Source organism: Monodelphis domestica, chromosome 4, assembly GCF_027887165.1.
Source record: "Monodelphis domestica isolate mMonDom1 chromosome 4, mMonDom1.pri, whole genome shotgun sequence".
Lineage (NCBI taxonomy): Eukaryota > Metazoa > Chordata > Mammalia > Didelphimorphia > Didelphidae > Monodelphis > Monodelphis domestica.
In genome coordinates, this window is record NC_077230.1 from 283,952,132 (window position 1) to 283,971,424 (window position 19,293).

Genomic DNA, 19,293 nt, shown 5'->3' on the forward strand with positions numbered 1-19,293 from the left:
AATTTGCAAATAGAAGAATGAAGACCAAGGAAAAAATATCCTAATGTATAAAGATTTTAAAAATACAAGATCTATTATGTATCTAATCTGACTTACTTGTCCTTTATTATTTCTTTAGCACTCATAGAATATCCATAGAAACATAGAATTTCAGAGTTGGAAAAGATTTTCTATCCCAGACTATAATTTAGAATTCATACACTTTTTGGCACCCCAGCAAATGACAATCTAACATCTAATTAAAGAACTGCAAAGTTTGAGAAGAGAAGGGGAAGAAGGAAGGGCACATACATTTACTAAGTGCCTACAATGTATCAGACATTGTGCTAAGCATTTTACAAATATTATTTCATTTGACCCTCACAAACACCCTGTGAATTATTTGCTGTTATCTCCAGTTTTATAGTTGAAAAAATTGAGGTAAGCAAAAAAAGCAACTTCCCCAGGCTTACATGGCTAATAAGTATCTAAGGATAGATTTGAACTCAGGGCTTCCTGGCACCAGGTCCAGTCAACAAACCTAGCTATCATGAAGAGGACCCATTACCTCTTAAGGCTCTCATTCCATTTTTAAACAACTTTAATTTGGGAGGAGTTTTTTCCCTTTATTTTCCATATTGATTTGAGGTCTACCTTTGTGCAATGTTACTTCAATTTGTCCCTGGGGTCAGACAGACCAAGTCTAATCTCTCTTCTACATGACAACCTTTCAAATATTTGAATACTGATATCATGCCACTTCCTTAAAAACTCTCTTCTTCAATCTAAAGATCCCTAGTTCTTTCAACCTGTCTTTCTATGACAAGACTTCCAGACCTTTCACTATCCTGGTGATGGTCATCTATTCCCTTAAACATTATTCTCTGTTCTTTGTCATCCATAGGTTTATGACAAGGTCTTGGACATTCCCCAAAGGCCTCCTATGACTCTGATCCCTGTAATATTCTCAGAGCTTTGAGGTTGTCTCAGTTATGAGCATCATACTAGTCATACCAATCTTACGCAACATTAAATGTCAGTGTGAACATCTTTAAATTTCTCCCATTCGGTATGATCAGAGTTGGTGAGCCCTCTGATGTGACATCTCTGAATAATTGATGCCCCTTCAGAACAAAGTAGAGTTTAGGTTTTGTGGTTCAGCAGGATGCTTTACTCTTGTTGACCCTAACCTTCAGAGGCATTCGGGCATTACAAAAAGATCAATAAAACTTCCTTTGGCTCCACTGTGAGGATGGTAGCCTGACAGAGAGGGATGAGCCAGAGAAGGAGGGGAGAGGAGAGGAGGGAGGGTGGGGCAGGAAAACTGCAGCGAGAGGGTGAATGAAGACTGTGTGTACCTGTGTGCTTAAGAGTGAAGGGAGGGAGGGAATGAGGAAGGAATAGAGACAGATGCAGAAATGGAAAGAAAGGGGAGAAGGGAGGGAGAGAAGGGAAAACAAAAACAGAGGGGGAGGAAAGAGGAAAGGAGAGAGGAGAAGGCAAAAAGAAACAGAAAGGAAGTAGAGACAGAGACAAAAAACAAAGAGAGGGAAGAAGGAGGAAGGAAAGGAGGGAGTCAGAGATGGAAAGAAAGAGAATGAAGAAGACGGGGAAGAAAGAGGGGAGTCAAGAAGGTAAAAAGAAATAACATAGAAGATAGAAGAACATAACAAAGAAAGATAGGAATAAAAGAAAGCATCTTGTTTAAAGAAAAGGGTAGAAAAAGAAGAAGAATGGAAGAGGAACAAAGATTTGGAAAGGGTGAGAAGGAAGAATAAAGTTTACAGACCATGAAAAGAAAAGAATAGATGGAAGAGAAAAAAGATAAGGGCAAACAGGAGAAAGACATAGCAAAGCTAATTTAGCTTTCACTCAGTTCAAAACAGAAATCACCAGATCAATAGAAAGGAAAAACATGATTTAAGCCTCAAAAAATTTTTGTTGTTGTCTTGTTTTGAGGCATGGTTATGATTTGTAATGCTCTCCTCCTTCCAGGAGGCATTGCTGACCATAAAGACGTAAAACAGAAACTGAGGTTTCAACCTTCAAAAGGCCAGTTTTCCATAGGAACTCTTGTCAGACTATGAAATCATTCTTTTCATTTACTATTGGTTTGGACATTTCTGGGGGAGAAATGGATGAAATAGAAATCCTTGTATACATACTGATGGAAAGATGGGAATGTTGCCACAAACACACAACCCAAATACCCTCAGACCAATGTTTTCTTATGCATTACTGGAGAGTGCATACCCTTAGCTTGGAAACTATCAAAGCCATTGCCTTTTATGGGAACAGCAGATATTCTCATATCTATACATCCATATGGAAGATCTCATAAAACCATAGAATCAGGGGGCAGATAGGAGTACCCAGAGGTCATTTGGCTTATTTTTCTGACTCCAGTAGTTGTCACTTGTGTGAAATGGGCGTATGACTTTAATTTCCAATCTCATCCATATACTTCTTCCTTATCTCTACAATGTAAGATTCTTAGTTTTATTCTAGCTCAAATGCAGCACTCTACTCAGAGTCTTTCCTGACTCCTCTTAGTTTCTAGTGCTTGCCCCAATTCTTTTAAATTTATTTTGTATTCATAGCTGCACTCTTTGTGGTGGCCAAAAATTGGAAAATGACGGATGCCCTTCAATTGGGGAATGGTTGAACAAATTGTGGTATATGTTGGTGATGGAATACTATTGTGCTCAAAGGAATAAATAAAGTGGAGGAATTCCATGGAGACTGGAACAACCTCCAGGAAGTGATGCAGAGCAAAAGGAGCAGAACCAGGAAAACATTGTACCAGGAAAACATTGTACACAGAGACTGACACACTGTGGTACAATCAAACATAATGGACTTCTCCATTAGCGTCAATGCAATGTCCCTGAACAATCTGCAGGGATCTAGACAAGCAGAGGACAAACTGTGGGAGTAAAAACACCAAGGAAAAGCAACTGCTTTACCACAGGGGTTGAGGGGATATGATTGAGGAGAGACTCTAAATGGACACCCTAATGCAAATACCAACAACATGGAAATGGGTTCGAATCAAGGACACATGTGACACCCAGTGGAATCGTGTGTTAGCTATGGGGGTGGAGGAGGAAAAGAAAATTATCTTTGTTTCCAATGAATAATGTTTGAAAATGACCAAATAAAATAATATTAAAATTTTTTTTAAATTAATTTATTTTGTATATGTTGTACATTGAATTATATGTATACTGGTGAGGTCCTAGAGCACAGGAGCTGATTTTGTTTGTTTGTTTTGCCTCTCAATACCTAGAGTACAATATAGTGTCTAGCACATAGTAGGTCCTTAATATTTATAAAATGGGACAACTCATGTCAGGTTGGGATGTCCTTAGTTTGATATCACTGTGATAGCAATTTAGCCTCTGACAGCTCAGTAGTTTTTAGTAAACATTCATGAGATTCTTTATCTCTGATTGGAGTGTGTGTGGTAGTAGCATTTCTTAGTACTAGAAACCACACACATCATCCTAATAAGCCGCTTTATGTTGGCATTTTAAACTCCTGAACCCAAACAATACATCTACTCTCTTCCTGACTTAGTGACTAACCACTATTTTGACCATGTCTCATTGGCTATTTCTCTCACTGAACCTGGTGCCGATTGAAATCATGAGGTGTTTAAGACCTAAGTGATGGATCCATTTATCCACAGTCTAGAGTGCTCTATTGGTTTGTACCGAAACATCTGTAACCAGAGCAATAAATTACAGAGTAAACACAATACAGTAGCAATGCTTAAAAAAATCAATTAGCATGCAATTACAAAGTAAATACAGAACCTATTTATTTCCTCCTTGCTACTGTGGAGTTAGCTGCTTGGGAAATACTAATAGGAAGGCAAATTTATATGTGAGAGATGTGATCATAGAAATAGGTACTGGGGATAGGATGAGATTAGGGAGTAGTATCGGCTTTGGAACAAAAAGCATTTCCATGATAGAGAAATCCAGAACCCACTCCTCTTGAAGGAAAAAAAACAAAACAAAACATTTTTCTGATTAACCCTACCTATTTTCCTAAGAGTAGGACACTGGACTTGGAATCAAAAGTTTTGGGATTCAATCCCAATGCTGCTAGTGGGCCGTTAGGGAGAGGGATTAAATATGTGATTTTATCCTAACAGGGAACTCTTGAATGGGAAAACTGCCTCTAAAAAGGTAGATTATCACTTTCTTTACATTTCATTGAAAATTGCTTAGACTAGAACACTGAGTGTTTAAGTGACTTGACTATTGTCATGCAATCAGGAAGAGACAATATATGAACTAAGGTCTCTGTAGTTTATGTGAAAGCACTTTAGAAACTGTAAAACTAAGCAAAATCAGAGATTTTTTCTTTGTTTTGTTTTTACATATTAACAGCGCCTCCATGAAAGAGTGTTGGACAGTTCCTTGGAGGAAGAAATTAAGTGACTTCACAATTATCACTTAGCTAATATATGTCAGAGCCATGACTCAAACTTGTCTTTCTGACTGATGTCTGCTCTATTTTCACCACATAATGTCCACATCAGGAGTTCCCTACATGTACGTACATGCACATGGACAGTAATGGGTCTTAGTGAGTCAGGATTTGAGTTCAGATCAAGGAAATACTTTAATACCCACTCTGACATGGACTCTGTGTGTGACCTTTGGCAAGGCATCTCAGTGCGCTAGGCAATGTAGTAGGCAGCTTGTAATGAGAGAATGAATTATCTCTGTACCAATGAATTCATAGTATTTGTTCTTAGATGATGTGCGATATATATATAGATAGATAGATACTATATGGAAATAATGTATTCACATATGAACATATAAATTATCTGTGAATAATACTTATTAATATACTTCCACAAATATAACTGTATTGTGTATGAATATATATGTAAGATATGTTCATTTTTCTAGACCAATGACTTTGGTTTCTTATTTTTTTCACTCTTAACTTCTGTCTTAATATTAATTCTAAAACAAAAGTGTGGCAAAGGCTAGGCAACTGATGTTAAATGACTTCCCAGGGTCACATAGCTAGGAAGTATCTGGATCCAGATTTGAACTCCTCTCCTCCAGACTCCAGGTCTGGCACTCTATTCACTGTGTTACCTAGTTGCCCCCTCCTCTAGTTTCTAACCAAATAGTTTCTAACATATATATATGTATATGCATATGTATATAAGTATATATATGTATATATCTATGTATCTGTGCACATGTGTATATATGTGTATATATTTATATAAATATATATTCATATGTATACTTATCATTATCACCTCATCATCCTATGGACTAGCCACAGTCAGAAGCTCTGATGTAAGCCTATGCTGGAGTTTTCAGGGATAAAACTGGAATTCTAGACTTGATCTTAGCCAAAAGGATGAGAAGGAATCAAACTGGAATTCTAATCACCATCTATCTCTAGGACCAACTCCTTTTTGTTGAACATGGCCCCAAGTGTTATAGAGTGAACAGATCTCGTATATTAGTGATTTTAGTGTGATTCGGTGTTTAGAATGGCCACCAGCCTTTAATGGCAAAGATCTCTCTGACTGTCCCACACTGTTCTAGATTTTACATGATCTGAAATATGCTCCAGTGGATGGACTGGACGTTAAACCTCATCCCTTGATAATTTGATGTACCTCCTTTCTTCTCTACCATCTGGTCTTATCATAACTGGCTTAGATTGTAAGGCACTGGAGGGCGGAAACATGTTCGGCTCTTTAAATCACCTGATCTAAGGATAAACTGTCACTTAATAAAAACTTTTTCAAGAAGATAAACTAGAAAATGGCATGAATTTCTCACAGATCAGACTCATAAATATATAGTCTTTCCTGATCCACTGAGCCAAAAAAAAAAAAAACACTTTAAATTTCTCAAGGTACCTAGTTTCTTCCCAAATGGCAAAAGAGAGGCATGTAGGGATTATTAGAATGTTGCAACACATTACAAATGAGTAATTTCATAGCAGGGATATAAAAAGATATCATAAAATATGTATGACCAGGACAATAATTATGGAACACCATAGTGGATGAGAAAGTGAGGGGTAACTCATGGGATAAGCCCATAAGCTTTATCGATATTCATACAAGGTCAAAGAAATATGTAAGAAAGCACATTGTGTGAACTGTCTATGCTGATATATACAATATTGGGGACAGAAGTTGCACAGGAAGGTAAAATATGAATGGTTTGGTATGGGAATATTCATTGGTGAGAAAAGTGGAATACCCAAATTCTTCATCTCTATCTCTCCTTTACACTTGCCACATTTTTGTCTTGTGTCATAATTGTTTGGAACATGTCTCATTCTCCCCATGCAACTATAATCTTGTATAGAGGCCAGATTATGTCTCATTTCCTCTATGTGTCCCTAGTGCCTTACACACAGTAGGTACCTAGTAAATGCTTGCGGAAGCAAATTGAGTAAAAATTAAGTTAATGCTAACACTCCAGTGCACTATTGTGTGGATTATGAGTCAGCTTTATATCTCGCCTGTACCCGCCAGAGACATTTAAATCAGTGTGTACCCTCTAGCTGGACTTTAAAAAAATACAATAAATGATATATACTTAATAGGAAAAATATTGTTTCAATTATTCAAGAATATGGAGGACATGAAACCAATTAGGGAGGGACATAGATCCCTTAATCAGCCTTCTTCCTAACCAGGACTCTAGCTCCTGCTAGAGGAGAGAGAAAAAGGAAACAAGCATATATAGCAGGAACAGAGCAGCTGCAAAGGCTGTTAAAATCAGTGAGAAAAGGGGTCCCGGAACAATAAAAAGCTGCTCTCTTCACCTTGGATAAGACAAACAAGCATTTGTGAATGCTTGATCAATAATAGTGTACGAGTTATAACTACAGTGAGGTGATTAAGGTGTTATCCCAGGGGGGAAATTCCAAGGGTGCTGACATGATCTCTTGTGTTCCTCCTGACCCTGCACAAGTGATATTGATGACAATCTCAGTGGTGTCGTCTCGCTTTCTAATTCTTTCTTGTGGTGCAAGAGTGGCCCTGTCCTAGGAGTCCTCCTTCTTACTTTCAAATCATAAGAACCTGCTGGTGTCCTAGGGAACTCATCTTTCCTTCTAGTGGCCACATGCCAGACAAATCTACCCTTCTACCCCTCGACAGAAATTACTGATTGTGCCTCACCAACTTTAAGTTAGCCTTTGGACTATTGTTTTGGTATCCTTTTCCTAACTGTTGTTTAGTCTCCCAGACTTGTTCCCTTGGTGAACTCTTTGTTTTATTAAATCTAGTACAACATACTGATTCCTGAGCAGTAATACCATTAATTTGCAACACGTATACTCCACAGCCAAAATTCCTCTACAGTAGGACCCCCATACATGCGGGAGAAATTTTCCAAGACTTATCAATCATGGATAGGTGAAATTGTGCCATATAATCGTACACCAGCTGGCATCAATATAATGTGGGTTTTTTTGCACGTACATATGAATGATAAAGTTTAATTGATAAACACATAGTAAGATATTACCAACATTAAATACAGTAATAATAACATACATTGTGCACAATTACACAGTAATATGCCCCCTTCTCTGTAGGAGCTAAGTTCCAAGATACCCCAGTGCATTCCTGAAACCCTGCTTAGTACCCAAATTGTTTTCATTATTAACACCTGTTACCATTAAAGTCTAGTACTACGTGTTTTCTCTCTCAGCTCCTGCCCCTCAGCTCGATGCCCAGAGCCTCCCAGACCCCAACAACAACAAAAACCTACCAGAAGAACTGACATGGAGAAACTGCTGTAACTGCTGCAGGAAAACCTCTAGTGTGTCTGTTTGTCTTTTGTCTGTCCATACTGGGTTATCCCACACACATGCCCTTGAACCATGTGTTATTCTCCTCCTTGATCTGGTGGCAGTCCCCTTCTTACCCCCCACCCCCATCCTTCCCCTGGAATTCCTGGTTTATTGAGGGTAACTGAAACCTTGGAAAGCAAAATCTCAAATGGGGATGGGATTACTCTGTATATTATAATAATAGTAACAATGATAAAGGTGATATACACTTATAAAGCACCTTAACATTTTTACATTATTTTACATAAAAATACCTCATTTTTCATGCAACCTTGTGAAGGAGGCACTATTATTATCCCTTTTATAGATAGGGGAACTGAGGCTGAGAGAAGTTAGCTAATTTACTCTGGATCACACAACTACTAAGTGGCTGAAGCTAAATTTGAAGCCAATTCTTTCTGATTTTTACTTTAGCATATTATCTACTGCAGCAATTTTTCCCCTTCAATATCTGGTATTTCTTCCTCACTTGTCCTTTTGCTCATGTCTTTGACTTCCCTCTGAATCATCTATTTTTGAACAGACAAAAGAAAGCTAGTTGCCCTCTTTTACATTCCGGGAGGTGCAGAGAAGGGGACCTTCTGCTAGAGTTGGAGGTAATTTTCAAAGCAATATTCCATTCTTGACTGACGTTCCAGGATTGCTTTAGAGAGTTCTGTATTGATCTATGTACATTGATATAATTTACATGTATTTCCACCATATCATTGTTTTAGTCATTCAACAAATCCTTATTCAGCACCTACTTCATTTGTATCTGACTGAAGAACAAATCATATCTCCCTGTGATGGAGATCCTACATATATTCAAGTAAATTTATCAAGTGCTTATTGTGTACCATTTTCTGTGCTAATGCCAAGGACTATAATGAAAGGTAAAAAAAGAAGTCTTCCTGACTTCAGGCTTGACACTCTATCCATTTTGCCACCTAGCTGCCCTGTTTCATTTTAGTTTTTGCATTCCCAGAGCTCTTTCATTGCATGAAATAGAACAGGTAGTTAATAAAGACCTATTGGTTGTTTGATTGTTTTATTGCCATTGTTCATAAAGCCAGTACATGTCTAAGTTGGAATTAGAACCCCAATACTCCCGATTCTGAATTTAGTGATCTTTCACTGCTTCTTTTAACATAACTTATTACTATAGCATGGCAACCTAATGAAGAGGATGCAGAGATAGGAAAGACCACAAATGACACCATCCAGTATGAGCCAGAGAAAGCCCTGGAGTGTTTTATTGTTCTAAGGTTGTTGCTACAGATGGGGTGATTGGGATGCATGCCTGAGACTTAAGTTAGTGGATATGTAAGGAAATCAAACAGAGAGAAGGTTGCTACTGTATTCTTGGGCATCTGTTTGTATTTGTAAGCATAAAGAGTTTGAAGGTGTGAATAGATAAATGGAAGATTACTTCAAGGTCTGCATGCCTATTGTGGAAGCAGTTTGGAAGCTGAGGCTTCTGGGAAGGTTCATTTTGCATAAGATTTATTATCCATCTGATTGGGTCCAGAATCAGAGAAATTGGTCACTTTTGCTGCTTTAGGTGTTTTGGGACTATTTGACTCTCCTTTCCCAAAAGATGTTACATCTGTATAAAGGGGGAGGTGTCACAATCTGTATCAGGGAAAGGTTTGGCTTCCAGGAACATATTCTATGTGATATAGAATCAAGAGTTTTGTGTCTGGAGCCAAAGGACCATGATTCAAGTCTTGTCTCTTTTACTTACTGGCTGCATGTCCTTATGCAAATGGTGGCTATCTCTCTGTGCCTGTTTTCTCAACTGCAAAATGAGAGAGTTGGATTTGAAGATCTCTGTGATCCATCCAGTTCTGATCCTCTCAAACAAAGTGTATATCCCTACCCTGGATGATAAAGCCAGCAAAATAAATATAAGCATGGAAATGTTTTCTCCAAGAGTAGTGGTCTAGATTAAATGGTAAATTCTTTGAGAGCAGGGACTACCTTTTGCCTTTTTTGTATCCCTCACACTTAGTACAGTGCTTAGAACATTGTAGGTGCTTAAGAAATGGTGGTTGGTTGATTTATTGGTAGGGGACAGAGCATGATATGAAACGGTGAAATGATTATTAATATAGAAACCATTTCACAATACTGAATGTCATTTTTATATACCATATCTGCCCATTTCTATGCCAAACTTCTTGATTTTTTTTCCTTTTACTGTACTCTGGATGGAGTAGACACATAGTCACTGTGGTTATATGAATGAATCCAAACTGAACATTTTTAAAATCAGAAAGTATCCCAGTGGCTTCTTATTCCTATTGGTTTTTTTCCCTGCATTCTGTTACATTTTATTTCTGCTCTGCTTTTCTGATTCTTTTAATCTCCTGGGCAAGTGAAGAGATTTGAGTGAAGGTCCTAAAAATCTCATAGGAAACCTCCTCCTCATTACTTAATAAACCCTGATGGGTTTGTAGCCCCTAGGAAGCTGAATGAAGATTCTAAATATCCACAGAGTTGTCTAAAATACATGTGCCACCTTTTGGAGTCTCCTCTGGGATGTATCACTTATTATTCCCTCTGGCTTTAGAGAGTATGTGTTAGAAGCAGTGCTGTAACACTTAGAGGATTGGTGACACCCTATTAAGTAACTCAATTGTCTAGTGCAGCTTCAATCTTCAAAGCAATGTGAAAGGCCCCTCTCAACTGCTTGCCTTCTTGTGGAGGAGTGAATGGGTTGGATTTAAGAGTGCCATCATCTTACAGCTATTACACTTGAAGGAAAGAGGGTGCTGATGGGAGTGGAATTTGAAATCATTCTGATCTTTAGGAAAGGAAAATATCTGGTCAGAATCTTCAGGAGTTTAATTTGTAGAATTTTGTGGCTTCCCCTATATAGGATCACATGCAATAAAGGAGCTTGGAAGGGAGATGCAAATGGGTCTTAGCAGAGAAACTAAGGGCCTGGAGTTCCTTTCAAGGTTCTAATCCATGTGCTGTGGGATATTTGCAGGAATCAAAAGACCCTATGAAAGAAATTATGAAATGTGGCTTGCTGGAATTTGATTGTTGGATTTTTGTTTGTTTATTCAAAATGGAAATTTTTGAACATAATATCACTTGGCTTTCAAAACATTTAATGAGATAAATTTGGAATAAAAGCAAAATATTTGGGGGGGGGGGTTCCCAAATGGAAATATTGGTTTGTTGCTGTATACCAAGGTCTGGTTATTAAATCAAGAAGCATGTGCTGAGTGCTTACTATGTGCCAGACACTGTGCTAAGTAGTGATGGAGGGGAAGAATATAAAAATGAGATGATCATTTTATTAAAGAAATGTACATTTTACTAGAAGGAAGCAGCATATTTTCAGATGAACAAATACAGAAGATATAAAAATATAAATACCCAGAGATGGAGATTATTAACAATGGGTGAAATATTAAAGTCTCTTTTTCCTTGTGTTATGTTGCTCTCTGCTATCTACCACTGAAAAGTAGTTTCCTTGGTGGCTTTCAACACATTATTGCTGCTAAGGAAACCTTTAAGTGTGATTGATTTTTCCATCTCCAAGTTTTATATTTCCTTTCCTAAATTACTCTAATGAACTACTTTAAATCTGTGTTTGTTTTTTAAAGATTGATTTGCAAATCAGCCTAGACATATCTTGTTTATAGAATCAAAAAGTATTAACACTAGAAAAGATGGTCAAGATTATGGATTTCAAGAAGCTGAAGTATAAATACTTGTATTACAAATACTTTTATTGCCCAAAGAGTAAATTTATGTTAGTAATGGGTAGTTTTTCATATTTATAAATTAATAATTCATATTGATTATACGTAGAACCCCTCTGGAAACATTTCCACAACTTGTTTGGAGTCTCTAGAAGATCAACTAATTATAACTTTTTCAGGGTTATAGGTGTAACTTTGAGAAACTAAGTTTTTTTGTGCAATTGTTCTTGACTTCCCATTTGTGCTCTTCCCATTGGTAATAAACTAGAATAAATTAGCTTTTTGTAAAAGGGATTTTGCTAAAGTGGCAGAGTAAGAGCAGTTATCACAAAACATTTGCCTTAAATTAGGAGTTCCCTCTCGCCTTGTAATACACAAGATCCCTGGTAAGAGTGGGCTCAAACTTAAAATACAAAGTTAGTGAATCATAAATGAAAGCAGTGTATGTTACAAAAGAGTTCCTTGCAAGTCTGGAACTAGCCAGTGCCATTTACTCCACTTATAGAATTCTCCTGAAGTTTTTCTTAGGTATAGCTCTTTTTTGAGTCCCAATGATAAGTGACAAGAGAGTCAATAGCTGCCATACTTCTTATAGTTGCTTTCTCCTCATGTGATCATTCTTTTGCATCTATCACTCTCTGTCATTTTTATACTCAGAGTGCTCTTCCTCTTCTCCTGATTGGATGGATTCTTCTTACTATTGTAATTTATCTAACGACATAGTCAGAATGAAGAGAGAGTGTGATATATTTCATTTGGACTTGCTCTCATTGTTCCCTTATTGCAGTACAGTATAGATACTAGTTTCTGACTCTCCAAGACATTCCTGGAGATAGAATATAAATCATTGTTAAAAGTGAGCTCATCACTGGACAAACTGCTATTTTGATACCTAGGCATAGAAACAAGATTTGATTTTCTCAGCTAATCATAATATATTTATGTGGCATAATTTATTTTCTATCAAGTCACCAAAAACCCTATAATCATTTCAAATCAATTCATTGATTATCCATCCATTGTAATAGTTTTAGAAAAATTCTTTGATACTTAGTTTACATAGTTGATTAATTCTTGGGATAATAGAACCTCTTTTTCACATATAGACAAAAGTGTCATTATATCTAGTTTCTGGAAGATTGGGAACCCCAAGTTGTGTATCTACTCTAAGAATATAATAATTATTTTCATATCTTCCCTTCTCCTTTTGTTAAAAAGATGGGGAAATTAGAATTTCTATGAAGAAGAACATATTTACATAGTGTTTTGAGACTCAAAGGCATATTCTTAATATTATCTGTAACTTGGGTGGGGTGCATACTCAAAACATAACAGAGTCCTGGAGTTAGAAGGGAATACTCAGAATTACTCTGCCTACCCTTCCTAGGATAAACTGATAACCTGAAATTTCATCTCCACAAAGAATGGAAGAATGGTAGGTTTTGATACTAGACAATTTCTCAATTCTTTCTAGTTGCCTCTCCCTCTAATTGGAGGGAAGAATCACTAAATTCCTCTCAAAAATCTTCCTTTATGTAGTTCTTACAATTTTCTAACTTACTGAGATAATTTAGGATCCTGGTATTTCCATTTTCCATCAATAGGTCTGCATGGCTTTCACTCCACAAAACAATGTGCCTTCATGCCAATTATCATACCCAAGTAACATTTTCCCCCTTTTTCAGCTTTCTTATGTATGTTATTCCCCCCTCCTTCCTAATTAAGATTGTAAGCTCTATGGAGGCGGAGGCAGGGATTGTCGCTATTTAATTCACATTCCCAGCTCTAGCACAGTTCTTGGTACATAGTAGGAGCTTAAGCATTTATTGAGTTGAACTGAATTATAGCCTTAATAGAAAGACCCTCGACAATATCACTGACAGGTAGTTGATAATCAGTCTCTTCTTAAATACCTCTACTGGATGGAGCTACTACTTCTTGAAATAACCCATTCTAATTTTGGACAATTTTAATTGTTAGAAATTTTCCCCCTTATAATGGGCTAAAATCAGCTTCTCTGTGATACATACTCATTTTTCCTCATTCTACCCTTCAGGGAAAAATCAAAACCAATTTAATCCTTCTTCTCTATGATAGCCCTTGACATTACTGAAGACAATTATTATTTCTCTCCAAAGTCTTTCCTTTTAGAGGCTGGCTGTTTTAAATTCCTTCAACTATTCCTTCTATAACATTGTTTCCAACTCTTTCTCTCTCCTATCTGTCTATGTCCTTACCAAAATGTATTTTCTAGACCTGAACAGAATACTTCAGTTATGGGGCTGACTAGAGGAGAGGATATCTAAATAATAAACTCCATTGTTATGCTTACTTTGGCATCTATTAATGAGGTCCAAGACTGTGGCTTCCTTTTTAAAAAAATTTTTACTACCTAATTGTCAATGTATATTGAGTATGCAGGCCACCAAAAAAAAAAAAAGAGAGGGGGAGAGAGAGAGAGAGAGAAGAAATGAAGGGGAAAAAAGAATATCATTTTCATAAGACTTGACCTCTGGTCATGTCTCTTCAGGCTTCTATTTGTGCATCTAATTTTCTTCAATACATCTCTTTGAATTTACATTCATCCTTCTTAAATTCCACCTTATATGGTTCTGCCCATTCTTTTTACCCACTGAGATCATTTGAGATCCAGGCTTTGTGTTCAGAATTTGCCTATTCCTTTCTACTGAATGTCATCTGCACATTTGATAAGCATACCATTATTTATCCCTCTTTCAGATGCTCCATCTCACTGAAAAATCGTTGATGATCTCTGAAGTGTTCTCTCTCTAATAGGGTCTTCCCTCTTACTCTTTATCAGTTTATTAATGAGTACTCTTTGTGCCTGGTAAGTCACCCAGTTATAAATCTATCTGGAACATAATCTAGCCCAAGTATATCTGTTTTTAATCAATAATGATATCATAAAGATTTTGTTGCATACCTTGTTCATCTAATAATTGATCTAGTCCAATAACATTGTCAGCAAAGGTCCAATCTTAATTGACCTATTTTTGATGAACCCATGCTACCTCTTAGTGTTCACTCATTCCATTTTTAAATATTTTCAAACCATTCCTCAAATAAACAAACTGTTGTAGAATTTTACTAGTAATAAAAAGAAAGCTCATGACCTGATAGTTTGGAGGAGCCTCCCTTTTATCATCTGATTGCCTTTTTCCCTTTCTTTCTTTTTTTTTTTAACAGATAAGATAAAGAAACATAGAACAGTGCAATGACTTATCCAGGGTCACAGGGATAATAAAATATCATTATATCCTTAAATATATTTTCTGATTTCAGAAACTTGGCTCTTTCTATTAAGATGCCTTTTTGTGCTAAAAGTGCCATATGACAGGACAGCACTCATTTCCATAATCCTACTCCCTATAGAGCACAGGTACGTTTAATTTCTCACAACAGTTACCTAAATGAATAGCAGCATGGGGAACACAGAGAGAATGAAAAATATACATAGTGTGTGGATAGTACATGACCACTAATCTTTCCTGACATTTACCTTCACTCATTGGGGGAAACGGGGGTAACCAGCCCCTACATTCCTGAATGCTGAAGATAAATGTCAAGCACCATCCTTTGGAGGCGTTTTCTGCATACATGCATATAGGATATAAAATATATTTGGCATATCATCCTCTTGGGCTCAAATTCCTATCTATTCAGAGGTATTTGGATTGCTCTCCACCATTCCACTTACAGTTGCCATTTGGTGTTGTGGGGAAATGGTAAAATAATACACTTCATTTTTTAAAAAAGGAAAATGTAAACCCAACTGCTTTCACATCCTGTGCCTCCCACATTCTGCTTTGTCTTCTTCCACCTGATCTCCTGCCAATTTTTTTTTTCAAAAGCATCTGCTGTTCTGATTGCAAAAACAATGAGCTGATGTGTGAAAGTACTATCCTGCCCAGGACAAATATTCCTATTAATTTTCATTGTCTACCATGTTTTGGCCCCACCTCTTTTTCATTCAGTAGGATCAGGTAACTATAACCCCAAAGACTAGGAATCCTAATTTCTGAGAACAGTCATCTTTTTTTTTTTAATTCAAGGAAAAACATGTTCTGGCCTTTAGGTCTTGCTCATACAAAACTTTTTTTTTTTTTCTGGTCCTTTAACCCTGAATGTAGGAAGCCCTTTCAAAGTAATGTGGATTTTCCTGCTTTAGAGAATAGCTTATGTAAATTTTTGATTAAGAGATGCTTTCCTGGGAAGGCTGGCATCACAAACTGAATGAAGAAACAAGAAATGTTGTTTCTTATGGTTTAACACTATAAAGAACGTTCGTCCAATTAAGACATGAAACAAGGGCCTTTGTGTCCCAAAACAGTTTGGTCGTTTGGCAAGTGGCTTTAAAAAAAAAGAAAAGAAAAGAAAAGAACTGATCATTATCAGTGAGCCATTAATAGCATAGTACAATTACTTTTTATGTAGCCTCTTCTGTGCAAGAATATCTCAAAACAATTTGTGGCAAGAGAATCAATTGTGAGCTAAGAAAATAAAGTTGTCTAGAGGAAATCCAAATCCAAAAAGAAATGACTTGGAAGTGAATAGATGTAGAGTAGGGTTGAAGGATAGGGAAGGGATCACAGAGTTTTCCAGATATCATTTAGGTGTCTAAAATTTTTTTAAAAATAATATTTTATTTGGTCATTTCCAAGCATTATTCATTAAAGACAAAGATAATTTTCTTTTCCTCCCCCCCACCCCCCATAGCCGACGTGTGATTCCACTGGGTATCACATTAAAATTTTTTTAAAGCAACTGTCATTTCCCTACTTCTAACTTTGTTTTGTTTGTGGAACTGGACCTCTGATTTCAGCAGAATAAAGAATTCACATGGAAGAAACCCCTTTTTCTAATCAGGTTAGGGTCAGGGCAACATATTATTAGAAGAGAAGCCTGGCACATTATGAACATGAGCAACTTGCCTGGGGACATATTAGACAGGACACACCAGAGGTGGAAATTAACAAAGGTCTTCCTTACTTCGGGCACTTTGTTCTATCTGTCTTCAATGCTCTTCCTGGGACATAGATGGTGTTTCATAAAGAAATGCTTACCAGACCTTGTATCATTTTGTGGTTGCTGAAATCAAGGGAGTTGCCTGAAAAGGAAGGATATACCTCATCAGTCTTTACCAAAGAAATGTAGATGGATGGCAGAATGAGAAATGGTGTTGTAATAAGATCAGAGGAATTTGTGTTGTGGATTCAGTCAAGAACAACTTTAAAGCAATATAATTTAAACATTGATTCCGAGATCTCAAGGAACCTGGTAACCTATTCCTTTATAATCCATAATGATTCCTTCTATATTCCTTCTATATTCAAATGCCACCCACCTCTATAACCCAAAGGCAGTGTACAGATTCAGCCTTCTAATCCGTTCCAATATCTCTCTGAGAAGGTAGACAAGAACAGAAATGATGCAGGCTAGAGACAAAGAAATTGAGTGTCTTTCCCAATGTCACACAGTATATAATCATTACATAAGGTTTAGATTCTCTCTGTAAATTCCTCATTCACTCATTAGAACTCTAGAGTCCAGAGAAACTGTTCTTCCTGGACTGTCATCTTGACACAGGCAAATAATTTAGATGTATTTTTACTGAGTTCCAGCATATAGAGAGCCCGAGGCATGTGCATGATGCTAAAGAAGGAACTTAGGACTCTTCAGAATTATAAAAATGGTAAAAGAGGGAACTGTACAATTAGTATGTCTGTTTCACAGGCTATAGGAACACTAATACTGTGCTGGTAGAGACATAGACTGTTCCGAAATTTCTGTAAAGCAATTTTGAAATCATTTGATGAAAATCACTAAAGCATTCGTGCCCTTTGACCTAGTAATCTCATTAATAGTGATATAGCTGCAAGCAGGCTAAAAACAGAAAAACTCCATGAGTATGAAAATATTCAAACAGTGCTTCTTGTATTAACAAAAAAAAACCTGGAAACAAATTGGGTCTCCATCAACTGAAGAATGGCTAGATAAATGATGCTCTAGGAATGGAACGCATTACTGCATCGGAAGAAACAATAACTATGAGACATTCCAAGAAACATGGGAAAAATTGTGTGAACAGATGCAAACATGCATTACCATAATCAATAGAATTCGACAGACAATGAATAATGGAGCAAATTTTACCATATATTTTACCACTATATGCCAATACTTTAATGTAAATAAAACAACACTAAAATGCAGTTAAAATCTGAATATGTGTAAAGGCAACTGTACTCCTTGAGAACTGATGAAGAAATATAACTCTATCTTCTTCATAGGATATGGGGAATTATAGGTGTGGAGTATGTTGTCTACTGACATGTTTCTGCTTCCAACTGGATTTACTAAAATCTTTTTTTAACAAGGGAAAGCTCAAAAGGGTAGAGTTTGGGGGTCAGTGATGGTGACGTTGATGGTAAAAGCAAATGGCATCAATACAATTTTAATAAAACAATGGGCATAAAAGCAACTAACTCAGCAACTTCTTAAAACTCTGGTAAAGTTATCATTGTTTTGGAACGCTGGCAGTGGTTGATGGGTACATTTATGTGTTGGGATGCAGCTGATAGTGAGGCATTCTGGCCAAGGTGCACTATCATCCAAGGCAGCTGAGGAGGAGCAGTAGAAACGGGAGGTGCAGAGCCCATCAAATGAAGTGCTTAATTAAGATGTGATCAGATAGTCATTGTATGTCATTAATTCATTATCTGTTAATCTGATAAGAGGTGATTGTTTGAAGTTGCTTTTGAGACTCTTGGTACATTATTAACTCAAAGTTACCCAGAAGCAGCACATGATGCTATTCTCCCTTTACAGAAGTGGGTGTGTGACATTGAAAGGCGCTTTCATAGTCACACTTGACAATACTTCTCACTCAGTTAGACATTATGGTTCAAGAGCTAACAAGTCTATGATATGTTAATGGAACTGATGACATCTAATTACTAAATGGCAATTAATGATAATGGCATTTTGTGAATATGTAGGCCCATTTTGAACAAGGAACTCATTACTCTTTACATACATTAATTAACACAGGGAGGTAAGTGACAGAGATGGGGCTTTATCATTAGTAAACTGAGGCACAGCAAAATTATTGTTTCTAAGGCTCATTAAAGAGCTAACTGATTTATAGAGGCATAAAGGATACAAAAGAGGAGCATGATATTATACAACTTTCTGGATTACTGAGATATTCATTCTGTGATTTTCTTTCCAAAAGAATAGGAAATTACTGTTTAAATACCTTCCCGATCATAAAGTTTCATCAAGAACATCAGAGATGACCTAATTCAATCTAAAACCGATCAGGAATAGAAGTTACAACCTCGGCTCCAAAGAGTTATCTAAGCCTTATTTGAAATCTTCCAGTAGAGGGAAACTTGAACCTTCCGAGGCATCCCATTTCATTTTTATTCAGCTCTACCGCTAGGACAACCCTTTAAATATTTGAAGATAAATTCTCCCATGAATTTTGTTTACAGCTTAAGCATCTTCACTTCCTTCAACCACTCCTCGTATGACACAGTTTCAAGCCAACTCACCCCTCTCCTCTGAATATGGCAGCCTGTCAGGAACGGCAGCATGGTGTATTGAATAGTGTGCTGGATTTTGCCTCAGGAAGACCTAGGCTCATATAGCATTTGCACACCACTGGGGAAGTCATTTAGCAGAGGTAATTAGGTGTCTCAGAAAATCAAGTTTTGGACCTGGA

The 19,293-nt window shown here is 36.9% G+C and overlaps 1 protein-coding gene across 5 annotated transcripts in view; it reads left to right on the top strand.

Annotated features, from left to right (window-relative positions):
* NTM (neurotrimin) overlaps nucleotides 1-19,293 on the top strand; it is a 1,347,813-nt gene that overhangs the window by 825,620 nt on the left and 502,900 nt on the right. The window lies entirely within an intron of this gene.